We start from the raw sequence: 6,000 nt of genomic DNA, 5'->3' as shown, positions 1-6,000 counted from the left end.
ATGTTTGATGTTTGGTACCCCGTTCGTTTTTTCATCAAACCATTGTTAACCGGACACTAACCGTACCGAAATCGTTGGCGTTAATTTGACCGTAGATTTTTGTCCAAACAAGATTAAAACTACACAACAGTTTTTTAGTACTAGAATGGGAAAATACATAAGGACAACAAAAAAAAACGTGTAAAACCAAGAAGAATGTCTTATCCTATTACGTTAACTTAATTGTTTGTGACAGTCGACACACTTATAAATTACACAAAACACAAAAATACAGATCAACTCAAAAGTCCAAAAGCACAAATTAAATAACTTAGAAGACCATTAATTAATAATTAATAGTTAAGCAGCTGATAATGTGGGGACCACATTGCTTAATGCATTCAAACTCAATAGATTAGAAATTAAGCACGCAGGCGACGGGTCTTGTATACCTGGTGGCACCTAGGATTAGATAATCGCGAAAGTTTCCTGTAGTTTCATTGATGATTCTTCTAACAATAGCTCTGCGATCAACCGGCTCACCAAGCCGAGCCTTGGCCAAGTCTTTATATGTTATGTAGACAATTGTAGTCTTTTTGGAGTTAGGCGGCTCCACATCTTGAGTTGTTTCAATCCACACTTGCACAATCTCCAACTGGGAGAGATAGCGCTGCAGAAACAAAACCATGCACGAGTGAATCAAATTAGTACCAGTAGGGAGTGCCAGTCTCATTGATATACAAAACAGATGTGAGAGAGAGAGAGAGAGAGAGAGAGAGAGAGAGATAGATAGAGAGAGAGAGAGAGAGAGAGAGAGAGAGAGAAAAGCTCACCTCTGTAAGAGTCCTGTCGTGGAAAACAAGTGCAAGTTCCAAATAGAGACGAATCCAGTCATTGTCTCTCAACTCAGATTCTTTCCCTGCAAAATTTGTCAATAATTCATCACTACAAGGCAAAAAGCAAAACCACAAGTGAGTGAGTGAGTTGTGTTAGTTATTACTAATGATCTTACGAGGTGAAACCGTTTTCTATTATTGAAAGCAATCTCCAATGGCCAATCAGGCAATTCATCACTGAAAAACAAACCATCAGGTGGTGGATCGCTATGACGACGTAGGAAAGGCTCCTTGGTGGTCACTATCAAGCAAATGTATAAGATGTAGTGGGAAAATTGGAGGATAATTAATGCACCACAAATCAAGTCTAAATGCACCATAATTCAAGTCTAAGTCAAATCTTAATTTACCTAGTGGTCTAGCGATAGGGCACCCCAAGTCTAGAAAGCCAAGACTCCTTTCTCGAACTAGAACTTGAAAGGTTTGCTGCAAACCGCTATCTGGAACACGTGCAACCAGACTGACGTAGTAAGAGGAAGGACCGCCAGTTATGCTCACGGTGAAACTCTTTAGGCTATCCAGCTGCAAGTTTGTCCCCTGAAAGATAATTGAGAATGCTAAGTTAATTTCATTTGGTATAATAATAATATTAGTCACACCATATCGATATACATAGAGCACTCAAAATTTTTTACCTCCAACAAATTGTAACGATGAAGCCCCAACCTAGCATAAAGCTTGACCACGGAACCAAAAGGAAACTTAGGATACTTATCTCCCCATTCAAAGCGACGAAGGCGCAGGTGGCGAGTTTTACCGTTGGGAAAATCGAAACCCTAAGAAAACCCATCAGAGAAAATAATCAATCGTGATATAGGAACGGTTCACTGTATCAATCGGTACCCTATAGGAACACTAGCTAGTCATCTCAAACACAATCAACCTCATCTAAACAATAAGAAGATGAAAGAATTACATCAGAATAATTGCTCTGCGGAGGAATTATGTCTTTTGTATAGTCCAACATGTTTAATTAATTATGACTTGAGCAGTTTTTGCAGGTTTCGAATAGTGTGGATCTATGTAACTTTTATATACAAAGTTTACAAACCATATAGAAAAACCTAAAATATTTCTGTTTGGTTTGATTCAGATATCTTTTAGTTCCATTCGGTTCAGACAAATAAAAGGAGAACCAAATATATTTTGGGGGTATTTCTAGGGCTTCATTCAGATTTCATATATATCATAGAGAGTGTTTCCAAAAATTCATGGTACCAATAGTTTCCTACTGTTTCCTACTGTTTCCTACTGTTTCACTTGTTTCATCAATTCAGATTTCATATAGTGAAACTATATCAATTGATGAAATAGTTTCACTACACGTAACAGTTTCCTACTGTTTCACTTGTTTCATCAATTCAGACTCGCTTTACTTGCTTGCTACGGTACCAATAGAACAATAAACTTCCCTCGGCGCAGTACTCATCTTTCTTGTATATTCCAACTTGGGTTGGTTATGATAGAGATAGCGTTGAGCTGTTCTTTCGGGGTTCGAATAGTTTGGATATGAAACTGTATATACAAACCATATATATAGAAACCAAAAAGATTTCGGTTTGGTTTGGTTCTGATACCTTTTGGTTTCATGACACATGTTGATAAACTTTATATACAAACCATATGTATAGAAACCAAAAATATTTCGGTTTGGTTTGGTTCTGATACCTTTTGGTTTCATGACACATGTTGATAAACTTTATATACAAACCAAAAAGGTTTCAGTTTCCAGTTTTCCACTATTTACATGTTTCCTTTCTCTGGAGAATTCAATTCATAAAGCAAGCTATTACATTAATTAAATGAGCTAAGATAATGCTCTAAAGGAGAATATATATATATATATATATATATATATATATATATATATATATACTTTCTCTGTTTCTGAGTGAAGCTGGAGATTGACATTACCTTTGTGTTACATTTTGCCTTTGTGTTACCTCATACTTGTTATAAACGGGTTCTCATGGACACGCTTCCTCGGAGAGAACTAAGATCACGAAGCCTATGGAAGTACTTGATACGTTTAGGGTATAGAGTAAGACAATGAATAAGACAAATGCTTCTTTTATTATAAGATAAACGAGACAAGTTTGAGAGAAATGTTCAGAGTCTCTCCTCTCTCTTTACAAAAGTATTCTGATATTCGATATCCACTCTCTTGCCCATCCCCCTCTGTCTTTAAGTACTATTTCTGATACTCTAATATTCCCTTGTCTCTACACCAAAGAGCCGTTGTGGCCACAATGCCGTAGGACAATGACCTTATTCATATTAAACTAGAACAACCCACTAAAAGGCCTGATACTTGCTCTTGGACCTACTGGATCTATGTTATTGGACTCCTAGCCACTTGGGCTTCTCTTCTTCCTTTGGTAATGATAGAGAATAGGAGGATGTTGCTGCTCATACGTATCATTACCCCCGCCTTAATTTGATACGTTTAGGGTATAGAACTGAGAGTAAGACAATGAATAAGACAAATGCTTCTTTTATTATAAGATAAACGAGAAAAGTTTGAGAGAAATGCTCGGAGTCTCTCCCCTCCCCTTACAAAAGTATTCTGATATTCGATACCCACTCCCTTGCCCCCCTCTGTCTTTAAGTACTATTTCTGATACCCTAATGTTCCCTTGTCTCTACACCAAAGAGCCGTTGTAGCCACAGTGTCGTAGGACAATGACCTTATTCATATTAAACTAGAACAACCCACCAAAAGGCCTGCTACTTCCTCTTGTACCTACTGGATCTATGTTATTGGACTCCTAGCCACTTGGGCTTCTCTTCTTCCTTTGGTAATGATAGAGAATAGGAGGATGTTGCTGCTCATATGTATCATTACCCCGCCTTCGATATCGACCTTGTCCTCAAGGTTGAAGAGTGGAAATTGCCCTTTGATTGTGTTGACCCACTCCCAAGAACATTCATAGTCAGGTAGACCCTTCCACTTGATTAGAACTTCTTTCTGTCTCGAATGAGGGTTGGTGCGCCTGCCCAATACCTTCTCGTGTTCTACTTCAAGAACCCCTTCCCCTGAGAGTTTGATTGGAATGGAGGTTGACACCATCTGTTTTCCGACTGCCTTTTTTAGCTGGGAAATGTGAAATGTATGGTGTATCTTGGCCTCCGGTGGTAGCTTGAGGCGGTATGCGACTGCCCCCACCCTTGCCTCGACCCTATAAGGACCATAAAAACGGGCCGCCAACTTCTCATTCACTCTTCTGGCCAGATTGCGACAGCGATATGGTCGCAGCTTGATAAAAACCCGATCCCCTACCTAGAACTCCACCTCTATGCGATGACCATCCGCTCGTGTTTTCATCAACTGTTGCGCCTTGTGCAAGTGTTCCTTGATGATTACCAGCGTCGCATCCCTCTCCTGCAACTGCTGGTCCAAATCTGCATTAGAAGTGGATCCAGTCTCATATTTCACCAGTGAGGGTGGTTCTCGGCCATATAACACCTGAAACGATGTCATCTTAATAGCAGAGTGAAATGATGTGTTATAACACCACTCTGCCCAAGGAAGAAACTTGCCAGGTACGTGGTTGTTCCCCTACCAAGCAACGCAGATATGTCTCCATGCTTCTGTTAGTCACCTTCGTTTGACCGTCGGTTTGAGGATGGTAGGTTGTGCTGAAGCAAAGGTTGGTACCCGCTAGGCGGAATAGCTCCTTCCAGAACTGACTAGTGAAGACCCTGTCTCTGTAAGAGATAATGGAGCGAGGGAACCCATGCAACCGTACAACCTCCTGGATGAACAGGTTCGCCACATCAGTCGCTGTAAAAGGGTGCTTGATCAGCAAGAAATGGGCATATTTGGACAATCTGTCCACCACCACCAAAACCGCGTTATGTCCTCCTGACTTTGGCAATCCCTCCTCTACGAAATCCATAGATATATCCTCCCAAACCTTCTCAAGGATGGGCAACGGTTGTAACAGACCACCGGGGGAGAATGTGGAGTGTTTGTAACGTTGACAAACCTGACACGCTGCCACATGCATTCGAATGTCAGTCATCATCCCTTCCTAAAAGAATAGTTCTCCAATCCGCTTCTGAGTTTTCAACACCCCTCCATGACCTCCCAATTTTCCATCATGAAACTCTCTCATTATCAATCCGGTGATGGCAGAACCTTTAGGAATCAAGAGCTTTCCCTGTCTCAACAGACGCCCTTGGACTAGTGAATAGTCTGAGTTGGCTCCTGATCCAGTACGTATCCCCTTGATGATCTCCTGTAGGTCTCCATCCTTATCCACCTTGGAACATATCTCCTCCAATTATACTGTTGCGGGTACCGAAAGAGCAAACAGCACCGGAACTACCTCTCTGCGAGATAAGGCATCCGCAGCTTTGTTTTCCAAACCAGGTTTGTAGTGAATGTCAAAATCAAACCCCAGGATCTTAGTGAGCCAACGTTGATACTCCATGTTGATCTCCCTTTGTTCTAGCAGGAACTTGAGACTCTTCTGATCTGTCCTGACCACGAACTTCCTCCCTAACAGATAGTGACGCCACTTCTGTATAGCCAACACTATTGCCATGAGCTCACGCTCATACACTGACTTGAGCCGCTGCCTCTCAGTTAGAGAATAGCTGTAGTATGCTATGGGACGCTCGTTCTCCATCAATACAGCCCCCAATTAGATCCCAGATGCATCTGACTCCACCACAAACATTTCTGAGAAGTTCGGAAGAGCCAAAACTGGCACCGTAGTCATGGCTGTTTTGAGTGTCATGAAGGCTTCTTCCGCTTTCTCACCCCACTCGAACTGATCTTTTTTAAGTAAGGTGGTCAAGGGTCATGCAATCACTCCATAACCTTTCACAAATTTGCGGTAGTAACCAGTGAGACCCAAAAATCCGCGTAATGCCTTGATATTCGTGGGAATTTTCCTTTCCACCATTGCACTGATTTTCTTTGGATCCGCCGCTACTCCTTCAGGTGTAATCACATGTCCCAAGTATTCACCTGCTCGCTACCGAACTGACACTTTTTCTGGTTGGCAAACAGACTGTGCTTGTGCAGCATTTGAAGAACCTCCCTGAGATAACACTGATGTTCTGCTAGAGTTCGACTGTAAACAAAAATGTCGTTAAAGAACACCAGAACAAACCG

Source organism: Camelina sativa, chromosome 3 (genome assembly GCF_030686135.1).
Source record: "Camelina sativa cultivar CO46 ecotype springtype chromosome 3, ASM3068613v1".
Taxonomy (NCBI): Eukaryota; Viridiplantae; Streptophyta; class Magnoliopsida; order Brassicales; family Brassicaceae; genus Camelina; species Camelina sativa.
This window is presented reverse-complemented; position numbering follows the sequence as displayed.